The following is a 17,969-nucleotide window of genomic DNA, read 5'->3' as shown; positions in this document are numbered from 1 at the left end:
ATTTTAATTTAATTTGGCTATTTCAGTTGGAATAAAGGAAAGAAGGGAAATTAATGCATGCGTTCAAATGGGCATCTTGCAAATGTTCTTATATTATAGTCTTTTTTTTTTTTAGGTAGGAATATCTTAGCATATGTCTGTAGTGTTGTTATCATAAGCAGAGCATTAGGCAGAATGATCCATAAATCTGCTTTCTGTGGCATTTAAAATTTGTGTTTTGAACTAAAACTCAATGGGTGTTAAATATGATCTTATACTGTACTCATTGAGATGCCAAGACTATCCCTACTCAGTGAGGGCTTTCATCCAGCTGTGTCAGCTCACAACAGAGAGAAGGAGGATGACTCCTAGATAACTGAATTCACACCTCTGACTATTGAGCATCAACACCAATAGGAAGACAATGAGGATCATATGGTTTGTGGGATAATTACTGCTTCATTTTCACTAATGGGCTCCCAGGGTGAATCTATGTGTTCTGTGTATGTGCCTGTACAAGGCTCAGAAATTCCTTTTGGGCAGGATGATTAGATTGTGGAGAAGACAAGCAACAAAGGAGACGAGAAGAGATGCAGGTAACTGGCCATTGGTACAGTTTCACTCTTAGCATGAGTTTCTTATTCTTGGAAACATTTTCTAATAGTGGAATGTGTCCCTCACTCTGACAGCATGAGGAGATAATAGAACTCTGCATAAGCTGGACTTGAAGCAAATGGATGGGGGGGATCAGTCATCATGAAGACTTTGAATTTGTGCTTCAAGGACAGGTTACAGAAACCATCGATTCTGGTAAAGCATTTCACTGTTTAGAAAGTAAATTTTACTTAAAAGGAAGTTATGGGTAGACCATACAAAATGAGACCCAGAAATAATTGGAAAGGCGGCAAAAGAAAGATGAGAGAGTTTGAATGAGTCCTGCAAGCCCAAAGGCTAAGAATACCAGGATAATTTAAAAATACAGGGCAGATTTGAAAACACATGTAGCTGCAGGGAGGATTGGCCCAAGAACAGAAACAGAAAAACCATAGGAAATGGAAAAGAGGGGAAATGGAAGGGGATGAAGATGTTACCCTTACAGGAATTCAGCCGCACGTGGAAAGATGCCAGACAAGCCAGGCGAGTAAGTGCTCTGGATGGAATTTTGTGTATGTAGCTGAGGAATGAAAGCAAAACCCACCACTACGCTAGTAATAGAGGGTGGGAAGACTACGAAAAAGTGGAGGGAAGACAATGTGGGTTTCGACAAGAGGTGGTATATTGTACGCACGGGCACTCGAGCATCCAGCGTAGCAATTAGACATTTGATCTAGAGAATGCGAGTGCAAAGGGCAGAAGAAGGAAAAGAATGTCTGGCCACTCTATATATAAACCTGTAAGTCTGAGCTCGATTTTTCTTTGTCTCCTTTGGTTACTGTTTGTGCCTCTGTTGACATGTAAAACATTTCCACAAGGTGGTTTGGGACATTTTAATGAAATGAGGCTCAGGGTAGGAAACCGAAGACTTTGCGAGGATTTTATGATATTTGATAGTTGCTTTACAATATCAAAACAGATTTGTTTCTTTTTCTTTTTTTTTTTTTTTGGTTGTTTCTGTGTGCTTTGCAGAATCAATCTCATGGTTTCATAACTTTACACTAAGGGCACCTCTGAATTTTGGGCTTACATGCAAGTAATTTAAGCAAGAGCTTTATTATCTCTTCTTGGAGCAGCCTGGGATCCCCTTTGAGGAACTGTGTCTTCCAAGAATTCGTCTGACCACATAGTCCTACTATTTTGGGGAAAAGATTTGGTTTGTAGCTGCATATTTGTGTTTTTGTGCCAGTGGAGTTAGAATTTGCCTTGTCAGGAGTAAATACTCACCCTTTGGGACTGCCTTTTCAAGTGACCAGAAAAGGGGTACAAGAATCTTTCCTCATTCTGCCTCCATTCCATTTCCCTCCTCTCAGTAAAACACAAGGAAATACAAATAAAATACAGTGAACCTTACCACTTCATATGGTAAATGAGGTTCAAACCAACACAAAGAAAGAAAAGTATCTTTAAGTTAAGGAAACTCATAAACTGAATTATTGATTTTTGTGGTGACCTATTGTCTGCTGGGAAAAGATAGTTCTCTGGGAAGAAAAGAAATGTGTCAAAAGGTGGGAAGGAAAAAAAAGATGGAAAAGCATCTTCGTAGTCATTTAGCAAATATTTCAAGATGTTAAACTGTGCTCTAGCTACTTTTTGCAGTGACATTTTTGGGCTCCTCTACCAGAGTAAAAGTTTTCTGAGAAAAGAGATCATGTCCTTTTCAGTTTCTTAACACCAGCCCCAAAGTCAAATGGCTAAATTAAAAAAATCTTATTCTCTTTAACTTCATGACAGCGTTTGAGTATGTTGAACAGTTTTCTTTTCAGAAATTCTCTGTTTCTGTCTCCTCTGCAGCCACTGCTGTAGTTGGGCTGTCACCTTTGCTCAACTGGTGTCCCACCTGTAGTCCTATGTCCCTATTCTTCCCTTTTCATCCCTCACATGACCATCAAAATTAGCTTTGATTAATCCACTCTCCTGCTTAAAAACTGATGACAGCTCCTCATCACCGACAGGAAAGGTTACACAAATCCTTGGTCTTATATCCAACCACAAACCCAATGGATGGAGGATGATCAATTCTGCCCTTCCAGTTGGGCCCAGTTGTATTTCTCCTGCCCCAAACCTTCTCTACAGTCACACAAGAAAAACGTGTGGCTGTCCAAGCGCTACTTGTTACTGACGAGAGTGGTGAAGACCCCAAATATCACTAGGAATGGAAAACAGATGAAAGAAAACTAAAGGGTCTTTCTCCATGATAACGATCTCAGATGTCTGGGCCGTGTGGGTTCCCACGCTCCAAATAACGCTGTTGCTTGCATGTGGTGACCACAGTGAGAGAAGTTCCATGGCTTGAGAGGAGAATGGAGGGTATTGTTTGTGTTCAGCATGTTTGCTGTGTTGTTTCGAGGTGAAACGGAGGTGATTGTTGGATATGGGGGGGCAGAAGGATGAAAGTGCAAAGGAAGTGACAAATGTCCCCATTTGTCTGAACTTAACTCTGAACCACTCTGATGGCAGGAATCATGTTTCCTGGAGAACAGGTTCATGGGTTAAAGAGTAGCTTTTGAGAGACTATTTTTGGCGATTATTGTGGATGCTGTTACCCCTAGAGTGCCTCTGTATGTATCATAACCATGGTGACCATATGTTTTCCAGGTTAGCACATGTCAAGGTGGTAAATTTTAATATTTACTTGGGAAAATATGCTCACCATAGCTATGGAGTACAATGAAGATGATTCTAGATGACCAGTATATGAAATGTCTTATGAGGCAGGCAATTAGGAAAAAAATAACATGTTGAATAAAAGCAGTGCAAAGCATGGGGAGTCTAAATTAATTAGAATCTGATTTCTCCTGCTCCACCTTCTTTTACTTTGAGCAGTTTGGTAAATTTTGTCATCTTATTAATAACCTTAGGGGTGCCTGGGTGGCTCAGTCATTAAGTGTCTGCCTTTGGCTCAGGTCATGACCCCAGGGTCCTGGGATTGAGCCCCACATCTGGGTCCCTCCTCAGTGGTGGGAAGCCTGCTTCTCCCTCTCCCGCTCCCCTTGCTTGTGTTCCCTCTCTCACTGTCTCTTTCTCTGTCAAATAAATAAATAAATAAAACCTTAAAAAAAAAAAAAAAAAACCAAAAACCTTAGAGAGTGGGCCAGTTTCAGAGCTGAACTGATAAGCTATAGATGTGGGCTAGCTTTGAAATCCAGGACATGAAATTTTGAATTTTCATGAATAAATTGCTGTAGAGAATGAGCTGTCAAGTCTGTATTTAATCTTGAATTTAAAAAGCTGTGATACTTTCCACTGTCACAATGAGTACGTGGACACACCTTCCTTTCGGAGCCATACATGGTGCTTACTCTTCAGGTTTCTTTGTAATAAAAGCAGAAGCCCAAACCCAGAATGTTTGACAGTGTTTCCAAAATCATGTAGGATAGATGCTATAATTGTTAGTGCCTCCCCGCACCTCCTCAAGGGTGCCGTTGCCTCTATATCCCCTTGTACATCCAGTTTCAAATGCTCTTCCCCCAGGTCCATCAGAATTGGTCCACTAGTCTTATAGATTTTCCTTAGGCATTAGACTTTGAATCATCAAGTATCATCTTGTCAGATTCCTAAAGCCTGACTGTTGTTAAGACTGCATATTCTCAGTGCAAAGGGCAACAAACTTCAGTATTCTGGGGGCTTCCCTTTACACTTTCTTTTCCTAAATAGGTAACTGTACACATGCTCCATGTGAGGTGGGCATGTCAGGGTGCTCATGATTTCCTATTGAGCAGGAAGAGCATATAGGATGCAAGTCCAGTCTGATATGTACCACTGAAAAGGGCTAGGATGCTTGTGGCTGTGCTCTCAGTATCATCATGATCTGTGTCCTTGTGGAAGTCAGGCTTCTACTTGCCTTCTTTGTGGTTGAACATAACATAAACCCTCATGGTGTTCCCTTTCAACCCCTGGACACCGTTGTCCCCATGTTGGCTGACATCTGGGAGGGCTCATATATATCTCTGTCACTGGGTATCTCCGCAGCTCAAGTGTGTAACACAGGGTGCTTCATGTCTCTACCTGCCGTCCCATATTCTTTTTCCCCACTTCACCTTGCTTTGTGACTCAAGCCGCCATGCCCTTAGCTTCTAGTTGGGTTTGGCAGTGGGAACTTTGGCTGCAGATGGAAAAGAGAGAGGAGAATGAAGTCTGGGTATTCACTTCTTTGGCCCTCTCCTTGTGTGGCTTCTGGCATGCTGGCTTTCTCCCTCACTCAAAGGTCTCAGCTCCGGTCAGTTCCACACAGCTTCATCTCTGGATTCTGCCATTCAGGCCCAAGGTGGTAACTGTGTGCTACCATTTCTAGTTCGGAGGTTGCACACCATCTCTTGTGTTTTTTCCTACACTCTGCCCATACCTTTGCCAGTAGTCCCTTAATGAAACTCTCCTCGAATTACCCAGTTTGGGTGTACTGTTGCTTGCTGTTGACCCTAACTGATACTGGAGGCTATTCTTTTTTTTTTTTTTTTTTTTAAGATTTTATTTATTTGACAGAAAGAGAGAAATCACAAGTAGGCAGAGAGGCAGGCAGAGAGGCAGGCAGAGAGAGGGGAGAAAGCAGGCTCCCCGCGGAGCAGAGAGCCGGACGATGCTGGGCTCGATCCCAGGACCCCAGGATCATGACCCGAGCCGAAGGCAGAGGCTTTAACCCACTGAGCCACACAGGTGCCACTGGGGGCTATTCTTGAATCAATCATGTTGTAGAAGGGTTCTGAAGGACTTTACCTATGACCCCTAGCGCCTGGCAATAAGCAGTGTAACAATGCACATATGTAAGTTGCACTGGGATCCTACAGGTGGGAGGGAAACCCACTGTGTGTGATTTCTGATGCTGCATCCTGAGATGCTGCTTGGGGAAGAAGCCCCCTTGCCCAGGGGGCAATGGCACCACAGCTTTGGATTTACTTTGCCATCTGGGAGAGGGGAGGAAGTCAGCCTTCTCCATTAGTGCTGCTGGCACAGAAGGAAGCTTCTGAGTTAGCAAGTGAGAAGAGACCATTTCGGAGCCTTGCCTGATCTCTGGTGCCACTCGTTTGTCTCTCCTCTGGCACTGGCAGCCCAGGTCCCTCCTGGCATCAAGGATCAGGCAGGGGAGGTGCCTGGTGCCTCCCTCCTTCAGTCTCCTTTGGCATTCCTGTCCCCTTGCAAAGCAGAGCCCCATTAGCAAGTGAAATGTCCGCATTTCAAACAAACAGGCTCTGCAGTCTGCCAAGCCTGGGTGAAATCACAAAGAAATCTTAGTGTCCTAGGACTCCTTTGGGCCTCCTCTCAGAGCATTCAGGTAATTCTTTTGTGGCTGGAGCAGGACTCACTTTCTCCCTGCTTGCTAGAAGGTGGCCATCTGCTACCACGCTACCTTTCTACCAGTACATCTGCCTGGCCAAACATAGTGAGGTCCCAAGGACCTGGGTTAGCCTTCATCGACTGCTGATTTAGGCTAATTGGTCACTGGGATTTAATCGATTCCTCGCTTGCATTTTTTCCCCAGTCACAGGTTCCCCGAGGGAGGCCTTCCCCTCTACTTGCCTTTTCTTGGCCAGCTCATTGGAAAAAACCCAGGGACTGCTCTAGATAGAGGAAAAGGGTCAGGGTCACTATCTCTGCCTAAACCAGCAAAGCCAACTTGATCGAATTCAGGGAGCGCAGGAGTAAGGATGACGCAACTCGAGTTGAGTTCTCTGGCAAAGAAATAGTAAACAGCAAAACAGTCATTTCAGAGGGCAAACTGTTTGCCTCTCTAATAAAGCATGGCTCATGATGAAAAATAACTCAAAAGAAAGTAGGGAGCAAATGGATTTAGTTGCTATGGGAACGTAGTTGGAAAAAAACACGAAATATGTAAATACTGTAATTTGGTATTTTAATGCACTTCTCTTCCATGAAGAAAATTCCCTGACAACTAAAGCTAACAACTCATTCCTCTGCTATACACAGCATTGATTGACAGAGGCTGGGCAAGTGGGTTTCCAAATTCGATGTGCCCCTAGGAGCAAATTCATCTACATTCCCAGGCATGAAAGTCAAACATCTGGAGTAGTGGTTCTCAACTCTGTCTGTGCCTTAGAATTTCTCAGGGAACTTTAAAAAAACTTGGCCCACCCCATGCTGATTAAATCTGATTCCCTGATTCCCTGGGAGGGTGGGGCTGGGCACTGATTTTTTTTTTTTTTTTTAAAGATCCCCAACCTTTTCTAATGGGCAGCTGGTGTTGTGGACCACTGACCTATAATCCTGGTTTGGTCGACTTGGTGAAAACAGATCACTTTTTTGCCCATATGCCTTTACTATATTTTATTTCATTGGATTTTTGATGATTTGGGTATTTTAGTACTAATAATAGGAAGGGATTAACAGTTGTCACTCTTCAATTATTAGTGTTATTAGTTTCACCATGATAGATTAATGCTCCTCTTATTGTTTAGAGCAAACATATGATATCATATTACAAATCATTATCATTTGACTGTAATAATAATGACGATTAATTGCTGTTATTTAAAGTATAAATTGATAATAACTTGGGAGGTTTAGTTGTTGCTCTAAATGTTGCGATCAATCTATTTTTTAATAATTACCATCATAAATTATAATTAGCTATAGAATAAGTCAATAGAAAACATTTATACAGACATCATTGTTTAATTTGCTTAATAATGGTCCACACCATAGTTGGTAAGTGGCATAATTTCTGGGTGTAGCATTTTGCCAGCTGAGGAAATTGTTACATAAAAAAGACATGTAACTTGCATTAATTTATATGTTGCAACCAAACACATGGAACACCTGAGCCTGTAATTCCAAAATTTCAATCTTTTCTTATTGCCTTGCTCCTGTTTTTTTTTTTTTTTTTTTTTCCATGAAGTCTCAGTCCTCCTCTGAGATTACACTAGGAACAAAACTAAAAATTAAACCAGACTTTACTGGTATGTAAAGAGAATTTGAATGTGTAGGGAAGGAGGGTTCATGAAGAAGTTAATATTTATAGTAATCAAGAATGAGTTGTGAAAATCTTACCTTGTTGTGCAAGTTAAATTCAGGTGGTCAGAGGTCTAAGAGGTTACTTGGGATTCCAACCTACGGAAAGCTTGTTTGCTTTGGAAGCATTCTTTTAATCTTTAATATTATCATTATTATATCAACCCTTGGAAGCCCTTCAGTCCTGTCTAACATCAGGTTTTATCATTGATCCACACTGTTGGGTCTCCTGGAGATAGACATAGTCAAGGAGTTCCTCCAGGACCATCTTTTCTCATAGTTTTTGAGGTGACCATCTCTAACCCTTTAGACCAGGTTAAGTTCTCTGTTTTCTGTTATCTGTTCCCACAGCACTGTCAAAAAAAAAAAAAAAATCATCTTTCTAGCTGCTGGCACAAGTAATTAGTTCATAATTACTTATTTAAGCCAGCATTTCCAAAATTCCATGAAGGTAGGAAACAATAGTTTTCATCCTATTATTCCAAATAGCACAGTCCTTAGCATATATTAAACATTTAGTAAATATTGTTGACTAATGACTGACTTTTTTCCTCCCCAGCCCTATTAATTAAAGCTGACCTGTTTCAGATTCTTAGCAAAAATTTTCATTAAAAACAAACTTTTTTGTTATGGATATTTTCAAATACACTTAAAAGTAGAGATTTTATAAAGAATCCCTATAAATTTATCTTCAGCTTTAACAACTACCACATTTTGCCTATCTTATTTAAATTTTTAAAAATTAAAATAATTTTTAGATTTTCAGTTTCAGCTCTGAAACCTCTTTAGATTATAAGTCATCACTCCTGTTCTTACAAGAAAAACTGACCAGAGTGATTATCAGTGACTTTTCTCATACCTATCACAGGAATGAAGGTGCCAGGCAGATCACCACCATGAAACCTGGAGAGACAGGTGAATCCAAACAATCATACATGAGAACTACATATGTGGAGTAGAAGCTGCTGGAAATTTTGGTAATTAAGTGGTAATTGATGAGTTACTGGAAGCTGAGTGTGGTCTATCCTGAGTGAGAAACTCCTAGTTCTGTAGTCTTAGGGAGACCCTCTTGCTTTTGTGGGTTTTACCTTCCAGAAGGAAGGTTAGATCAGGTTCTCATGTTGAAGATCCAAGGAAAGTCCGCTGTGGCTTTGGCAGAAGGAGGGGAAGGGTAATCAGTCTGATATGCCAAGTGTATGTCCCCTAACACAGGCCTATTCTCCATGGGAAAATACTTTGCCAAAGCCTTAGTTCCTTGGGGAAAGGACATTCCTTATTTCTCCAGCTCCCTCCAGCCATCCTTTCTGGAGGGAGAGTGGAGGGAAGCTAGATGAAGAATTTGTGAAGGTCACAATCCAGAGAAATAGGCCCATTAAAAGATGGGATTTAACCATATGATGATAAGATGATATTTTTCTCTCATGTTATGCCACAAGGCTTGCCAAACGCAAGAATAAAATATCCCGAAGAGATAGAGCAAGCATCAGCCCCAAACTCAGATATGACACAGGTTTTGGAATTATCAGATACAGATTTTAAAGTAATAACCATGATTTATAAGTTAAGAGCTCCAGTGGAAAAAGTAGAAAGCATGCAAGGACATGTGAATAATGTAAGCAGAGAAAGGGAAATTCTAGGAGAGGATTAAAGGAAACTCTAGAAATAAAAAACACTGCAGCAGAGATGAAGAATGTCTTTGATGGTCTCTTTAGTAGACTGGACACAACCAAAGAAAGAATCATTGAGCTTGAAGATAGGTTAAGAGAAACTTCCTAAACTGATATGCAAATTAAGAAAGAATAGGAAAAAAATTGCCACAAAAAATAAAACCGATCACCCAAGAATTGTAGGCATAATTTCAAGAGATACAGCATATGTACAATTGGAATACCAGAAGAAGAAAGAGAAAACAGAACAGAAGTAGTAATGTCCAAGAACTTAATAATGGTCATCAAAGAACAGATCCAGGAAACTCAGAAAACACCAAGCAGGAAAAATACCTGCTTGACATGTCATATTCAAACTGTAAAACATCAAAGGCAAAGAAAACATCTTGAAACAAGTCAGAAGAAAGAACATTTTGATTGAAAGGAACAAGAACTACCATGAGCTACTCATCAGTAACCATGCAAGCAAGGGGACAGTGGAATGAAATATCTAAAGTGTAAACAACAACCCTACCAACCTAGAATTCTATAAACAATGAAATTATCCTTCAAAAGTGAAGAAGAAATAAAGATATCTTCTGATTAAAAATAAAGAAATTTATGACCACTAGATCTTTGTAAGATGTGTTAAACGAAATTCTTCAAGTAGAAGGAAAATGAAATAGGTGAGAAAAGATGTAAAGAAAGAATGTTAGAAAAGGAATAAAGAATATTTTTAAATTATCTTATTCTTAATTGATCTAAAAGTACCTATTTATTTAAAAATTAATAGCAGCAGTGTATTGGGTGATTATAGCATATGAATAAAGGAAATGAATGATAGCACTGTCCTAAGAAATAGGAGGGATGAGTTAGGAATATTCTATATAAGCTACCTACATACTTTATTCATGAGAACAATTTGAATTTGAAATTATAAATACCAAATATAACAGCAAAAAATGAGCAAAAAAATGAGCAAAAAATTTATAAATCCAAAGAAATGTATAGGAACTATATTTGGAATACAGTAAGACTAATTAAAAAAACAAAGATCTAAGTAGGTGGAGAGATATTCTGTGTTCATGGAAGATCAGTATGGTTAAGATATCAGTTTTTTTTGAATTTGATTTATAGATTCGAAATAATCTCAATCAAAATCCCAGCAGTGTATTTTGTAGATATTAACAAACTGATTCTAAAGTTTATATGGAATATCCGACACTACAGAAGAATAGACACAGAGATCAACTGAATAGACAAAAACCCAGAAATAGATTAACACTAATATAATCAACTGATCTTTAACAAAGAAAAAAAGGCAATTTAATGTAGAAAAGAATATTTTCAACAGATGGTGTTGGAACAATTAGATGTCCATATGCAAAAACATGAAGCAACACACAGATCTTATACCTTTCACAGAAATTAACTCAAAATGTGTCATAGACCTAAGTGTAAATTGCAGTGTTATAAAACTTCTGGAAGAAAAATGTGAGAAAAATCTAGGTAATCTTGTGTTTGGTTCATAGTTTTTAGATACAATAACAAAAGCACAGTCCATGAAAGAAAAAATAACAAATTGAATTTTATTAAAATCAGCAATTCTGCTTTTTGAAAGGTGCCTTTAAGAGAATGAAAAGACAAGCCATAGATTGGCAGAAAAAATTTACAAAACACATCTTATAAAGGACTTGTATCTAAAATATGCAAAACCTTTTAAAACTCAACAATAAGAAAACAATCTAATAAAAAAATGGAAGTAAGATCTGAACACTTTGCCACATTATTTTTTAATAGATTTCCTGCTTATAGAAGATGCTAAACATCACTTGTCATTAGTAAATTGTAAATTAAAACAATACTGAGATACCATCCCACACGTATTAGAATGGTCAAAATCTAAAAAAACTAACAATACCAATTGCTGACAAGGATGCAGAGCACAAAAAACTCTTATTCATTGCAAAATGATACAGTCACTTTGGAAACGAGAATGACAGTTTCCACACAAATTTGATTATAGTTTGCCATGATACCCAACAAGCATGCTTGTAGGTATTCACCCAAATCATTTAAACCTTATGCCCTCAAAAAAATCAGCACATGAGGGGTGCCTGGGTGGCTCAGTGGTTTGGGCTGCTGCCTTCGGCTTGGGTCATGATCTCAGGGTCCTGGGATCAAGCCCCGCATCGGGCTCTCTGCTCCGCAGGAAGCCTGCTTCCCTCTTTCTCTCTCTCTCTCTCTGCCTGCCTCTCTGCCTACTTGTGATCTCTGTCTGTCAAATAAATAAATAAAATCTTTAAAAAAAAATCAGCACATGAATGTTTATAACAGTTTTACTCATAATTGCCCCAAATTGGAAATAACTAAGATGTCCTTCAGTAGGTGAATGGATGAAAAGACTGTGTTATATTCATACAATGGCATATTATTCAGTGATAAAATAAATGAGTTATCAAGTTATCAAAAGATGTGTATAAATCGTAAATGAATATTGCCAATGAATTAAGTCCCTCTGAAAAGGCTATATACTGTGTAATTCCAATTAAATGATATTCTGGAAAAGGCAAAACTTATGGGGTTGGTAAAAACATCAGTGGTGGCCAGGACTTTAGTGGTAGGAGGGTGCATCATATCATAGGGGTATTTTTTTAGGGTGGTCCACCTGTTCATAAGTTACTGTAGTTGGATACATTATTGGATACATGACAATATGCATTTGTCAAAACCTATAAAATTTTAGAGTACAAAGAGTGAACCTTAATGTAGTCAAATAAAATAATTTAGGACTTCAGGAGATCCTAGGATGGAACAGATAATGTGACAAAACAGTCTAGCTACATTACAAATGTATGCGAGAACCTCACTGATGGGGTGGAGGGAAAGGTGGAAATAATGCAGTCTGTGGGTCTAAAGGCAAATGCAAATATACATAAGCATTATACTTAGGTTAATAAACTTTCCCATGGGAGCATGAATTAACAATTCTGATACTGTTGTAGTGAACGCTGGATTTACATGATTAAGTAAATGGATGATGGATGGTGGGAGCCAGGTTTCTCAGTGTTGGAGTGCTGGTTATAGGTAAGCAAGTAGAGGACATTAGACTGATCTTTGTAGGGGGGATTTGGAGATCCCAGTATGAACTCATAGCATAATATATTTAGGTTAATACAGATACAGATGATTATGTGTAGAAATATTTATAGATACAATTATATACTTGGGTTACTATATGCACATGTATTTCATTGCTGTCAGCTGAGGAGGCTGAAAGCAACATGACCCCTATAGCAAGCTGTACATCTTGCTTCTAACATTATTCTTCAATTCTCCAATAAAAGAAGTGAAGAAACAGCTGATTCTAGGAGTGCTTGTGGATAAAGACAGGATGATCTTGGAGCATCTTGTAGCGCTAGCAAGAACATTAAAAAAAACCAGTCCCCAAAGCCCCAAATCACCCTGCTCCACCAATAATCAGGGTATGTAAAAAGATATAGGAGACAATGGAAAATGCTTCCAATAGCAAAAGCTGGGACAATCTCAGAAACGATAAATAAAATATTTTTGAATAGTAACCCAAATTATGAAATAAATATCCATGAGTTCATACTGATATAAATAAATAATTGAATATATAAATCAATGGGAGAGAGTCAGAATTTTCCATGTAGAAGAATTCCAAATAATTTATGTAGGTACTGTGTTCTCAAGGAGGTTGAGCTTAACTCCCCACTAAGTGTGAGCTGTACATTCCGAAAAGTACAGTATAGAAAGGGAGAATAACTAGTAATTCCACAGTGGAGAGATCTGACAAATATGACCTGAGCCAGGTGATCAAGATTAACATAAATAGTGATAAGTCCTTTTGATAGCAATTATCCTTAATATGATGTGATTAAAGTAGTACTTCATCTGTAGGATCTTCCTTCTAAGAACATATAAGTACAGGCTATGAGACAGATTTCAAGTGAAGAACATTCTACAAAATACCTACTAGGACTCTACAAAGCTGTTAAGGTCATCAAAACCAAGGAAAGTCTGAAAAACTGTCACAGCTAAGAGGAGCCTAAGGATATATAACTATTGGATATCATGTGGTATCTTAGATGGGATCCTAAAACAGAAAAAGGACATTAAGTAAAAACTAGGGAAATTTGAATAAAATATGAACTTTGGTTAATAATAATAATAATGTATAGCACTGTAAATTATGTATATAATTATGTATATATATACATATATATATACACATATATGTATATATATATGTATACATATATATATAGTGGGCAGGAAGTAGTAAATGTTTAATGTTCTCATACAGTGAAGAATTGTCCCACATCCTGTATGACTTCCTAAAGTGTCTTCATCTTCTAAAATATACTGAATTCTGAGGAATGTCTTATCATGTAAATCCAAGAAGACTATCTTATTTTGTCCAAAAGAGTTGTTCACCTCTTTGGAAAAATTGTGGCTCTGAATGTAATATGGCTTTTGATATTTGAGTCATAGACTACTTGCAAAAACTTTTGCTTTTATGGCATTTTACATATAAATGGAATAACAGTACAATTTATTATCCATACCAGATGCTTTTGAGTGTAAAAGGGGGTGCTTTTAATAGTTACATCAGGGAAATGGGCAAAGAAACCAGGATTATACCAGAAAACTGGGTCATACATGCGAACCTGGAAAATATAGTTTTAGGTTTCTAGATTCACATATAGGAAGACATACTAAAGCAAGATTAGAATAGATGTTAAGTGGGAAAATCCACATATCCTTTGTGATATATTTGTCTGTTTGATTTATCATTCATTAAGAGAGGTGTATACAGTTTCCCTCTATAACACTGAAATTGTAAATTTTCGTGGTTTCTTTAACTTTTGCCTCATATCTTTAAAGCCCTAATTCTTAGGGGCTTATGGGTTCAGAGTGTTATACCTTCCAAGTGAATAATACTTTCTTTTTTGCCTTAAAATGTATTTTGTCTGATAAGAATATCTCAGCTTTCTTTAATTAGTATTTACTTGGCATATTTCATATTTTTAGTTTCACTGTTTCTGTATTCTTATTTTTTATTGTTTTCTGTTATAGTTAGCATATAGCTGGATTAAAAAAATGATCACCTTTGCTCTTAATTGGATAACTTAATCTATTTACATTATATCATTATTCTCATTTGATTTGGGTTTGTTTTTTATCTTATTGTGTGCTTCCCCCCATGTTTTCAATGTTTATTTCCTTTTGTTTTGTGTTGATTAACACCAGTAGTTTGGAAATTATATACTCTATTTCAAATGCTTAGATGGTTACTCTAGAAACTTTAACATATATATATATATATATATATATTTTTTTTAAAGATTTTATTTGTTTAACAGACAGTGATCACGAGTAGGCAGAGAGGCAGGCAGAGAGAGAGGAAGGGAAGAAGGCTCCCTGCCGAGCAGAGAACCCAGTGTGGGGCTCAATCCCAGAACCCCAGAACCTTGGGATCATGACCTGAGCTGAAGGCAGAGGCTTTAACCCACTGAACCACCCAGGCTCCTCTGTGATATCTTTAAAAGTGAACTAATTTCACTTGCAACTAGGTATTGTGATTTTTTAAAATCAATTAATTAATTATTTTATAAACATATAATGTATTTTTAGCCGCAGGGGTATAGGTCTGTGAATCTCCAGGTTTACACACTTCACAGCACTCAAAATAGCACACCCCCCCACCTCAATGTCCATAACCCCACCACCCTCTCCTAACGCCCCTCCCCCCAGCAACCCTCAGTTTGTTCTGTGAGATTAAGAGTCTCTTATGGTTTGTCTCCCTCCCATAAAGAACAGATATATTTAATAGTGTCCAAAGATAATTACTATCTTTATTCCCCTTTTGTATGAGAAATCAAATGCCGTAATGTCAATCTTCTTTTCTTTATTTTATTATTAAATTGTTGGGGCACCTGGGTGACTCAGTCACTGAGTGTGTCCCTTTGGCTCAGGTCATGATCCCAGTGTCCTGGGATTGAGCCCTACATCTGGGTCCCTGCTCGGCAGGGGGACTGCTTCTCCCTCTCCCACTCCCCCTGCCTGTGTTCCCTCTCTTGCTGTGTCTCTCTCTGTCAAATAAATAAAATAAAATAAAAAAAGATTGTTGTCATAACTATTGTTTTAGTTCTGTGTTGATCTTTTAGCCTCTCAAATGACCATAATTGTTATTATTTATATAGTCAAAATTTATTTATGTTTACTTTATGTTTACTTTTCTGAAAAAAGAACACTTTGTTCTCCAGTCCTTCTTGCATCTAAGACCTACTTTTTAGATCATTTTCTTCTCTTTTTAAAAGATTTTATTTATTTGAGAGAGAGTGAGAGTGAGCAGAAGCAGGGAGAAGGGGGGCAGAGGGAGAAGCAGACTCCCTGCTGAGCAGGGAGTCTGTGGGCCTCAATCCCAGGACCCTGAGATCATGACATTAGCTGAAGGCAGGTGTTTAATCAACTGAGCCACCCAGGCGCTCCAATATCATTCTCTTTTTTAAATGCGTCTTTTAGAAGATTCTTTAGTGATTTTCAGGTAGTAGCATACTCTTTTAGTTTTGATTCTTTATGAAAATATCTTGATTTCACTCTTAGTCTTTAAAGTAAATTTCATTTGGTAGAGAATACTGGTTTGACATTTATCTTCTTTCAGCACTTTAAGGTTATCATTTTTACTGGTTTCTGTCTTATGTTGTTGCAATTGAGAAATCAGCTGTCAGTCTGATTTAAATTATTTATAGTAATCTGTTTTTTTTCCTCTCTGCTTATTTTAAAGATCTCTTTGCTTTTGATGTTTACAGATTCACTATAACGGGTCAAGGCTTGTTTTTTTCCTTTTTTCTTTCTTATCTTCATTGGCCTTTACTGTGCTACCTGAATCTGTGGATTTTTCCCTGGAAAAACATTCAGTCATATTGCTTCTGCCTCATTCTGTTATCTCTTTTTAGATCTCAGTTTAGACATATGTTGGACCTTCTCATTCTATCCTCCATATCTTTTAACCTCTTGCAATATTTTCATTTCTGTATTTCCATATTGTATTTTGTGTATTTTTTCAACCTATTTAAAAAAATTTAAAGATTTTGTGTATTTTTTTGACAGATCACAAGTAGGCAGAGAGGCTGGCAGAGAGAGATGGGGGAGAAGCAGGCTCCCTGCTGAGCAGAGGGCCCGATGCAGGACTCGATCCCAAGACCCTGAGATCATGACCTGAGCGGAAGGCAGAGGCTTAACCCACTGAGCCACTCAGGTACCCATTTCAACCCATTTTAAAAATATACTCCTTCTCTTTCCATTTTATATACTTTCACTCATGAGCCAAACTTATAATTTCCATTCTTGATTTCTTTTATTTGTAGGGGTTCTACTTTGGTATTTTTCCAATCTAAATTATTGGTTTTGATAAGCTTTCTTTTTCCTTTGTCATATTCTTTAAAAATTTAAATATTTCTTTAAACACATTAAATGTACTTATTTGATATTGTATGTGTGATAATTATATTATCTTGATGTATATGGTTCTAATTTAGCAATTTTTTCTTTCTTCTAATTCTTGATCATGGTAGCTTATTTACTGTAAGTTTGATGATTTTTGATTTTGGGCTGATGTTTCTGAAATCTTTGTGATAAATCCTGAGGCTTGAATTTAAAGTGTGTTATTCCAGAGAGGATATACTTTGGTTTTGTACAACTAACTAAAGACCATTTAAAATGAAGATTTCAGCTTAAGTTTTTCAGCCTGCATATATGGTATGAATATTTCTTGAAAGAATGTGAAAGTGTGTTTAGGGAGTTATTGGGGCAGTAATTTTTCCCCTATTCCATCCAGAATATAGTTTGAATCACATAATAGCTTTTTGGTATACCAGCTTTTGTTGTTCTTTTCTTTTTTCTGAGGATTACCCTTTTGGAATCCTGACTCTGCAGTGATCCCAGATCTGACCTGTAACCCAGCACAAACCCAGCTTTACCCATTTGTCCCCAGGCTCTAAGGTGTCAAGAACTGACAAACTCCCCTAGGAGTTTGCTTTCCCTATGTATCTGAACTGTTTTATGTGCCTTGTGCAGAAACCTTTATTGAGAGAGACATGAGATTTTTTTCCTCCATGTAGCTTTCTAAAGTGTAACAGGGGAAGGAAAGCTATAGGAAGGGATTCAGCTCAGTATAAAGAAGACTGCTGTCAAATAGTGAGCTGTTTCATGAGGTAGTGAGCTGTTTCATGAGGTAGTGAGCTTCCTAGTCCCTAGAAGGATTCAAGGATAGGCTAGACAACCACATACTGGAGATATGATAAAGGGGACTTAGGGATGGAAGGATGTATTGGATTGGGCAAGTGTGCTGCTCTCCTCTTTTTCTATGCTTGATGCTGGTTTGCATGCCAGAGCCAAAGCTGTGATACACTCAGGAAGAAGATACTTTTCACTGGCCATCTGAAAGTTTAAAATAATGGCTTGCCAGGACTGCTCTCTGCCTGTAAATGGCTCCTGGACACTTGGCAGCAGGGCTTTCTGGGCCCAACAGGCTTTGCCAGAACACGAGATGCCTGAGCTGCCTGCGTCTACTGTTTACGTGGCCGTATCCCTGGGCTCGGTTGGGTGGGTATGGTTTGTCTTGGCCACGGTGATGTCAAGGGGGAGGTGGACTGGGGGGCAGGATGAGTGAGCAACAGGTGTTAGAAGGAGTCTAGA

The 17,969-nt window shown here is 38.2% G+C and overlaps 1 long non-coding RNA gene across 1 annotated transcript in view; it reads left to right on the top strand.

The window, feature by feature from the left end:
• Positions 1-17,969, top strand: part of LOC131832310 (uncharacterized) — a 494,037-nt gene that overhangs the window by 92,621 nt on the left and 383,447 nt on the right. The window contains exon 3 of the long non-coding RNA XR_009353991.1: positions 16,383-16,530. This is a non-coding gene — a long non-coding RNA (uncharacterized LOC131832310). The remainder of the gene's footprint in view (positions 1-16,382; positions 16,531-17,969) is intronic.

This window comes from Mustela lutreola, chromosome 5 (assembly GCF_030435805.1).
Source record: "Mustela lutreola isolate mMusLut2 chromosome 5, mMusLut2.pri, whole genome shotgun sequence".
Lineage (NCBI taxonomy): Eukaryota > Metazoa > Chordata > Mammalia > Carnivora > Mustelidae > Mustela > Mustela lutreola.
Note: the sequence above shows the minus strand (reverse complement) of the source record. Positions and strands in the feature narration are given on the sequence as shown.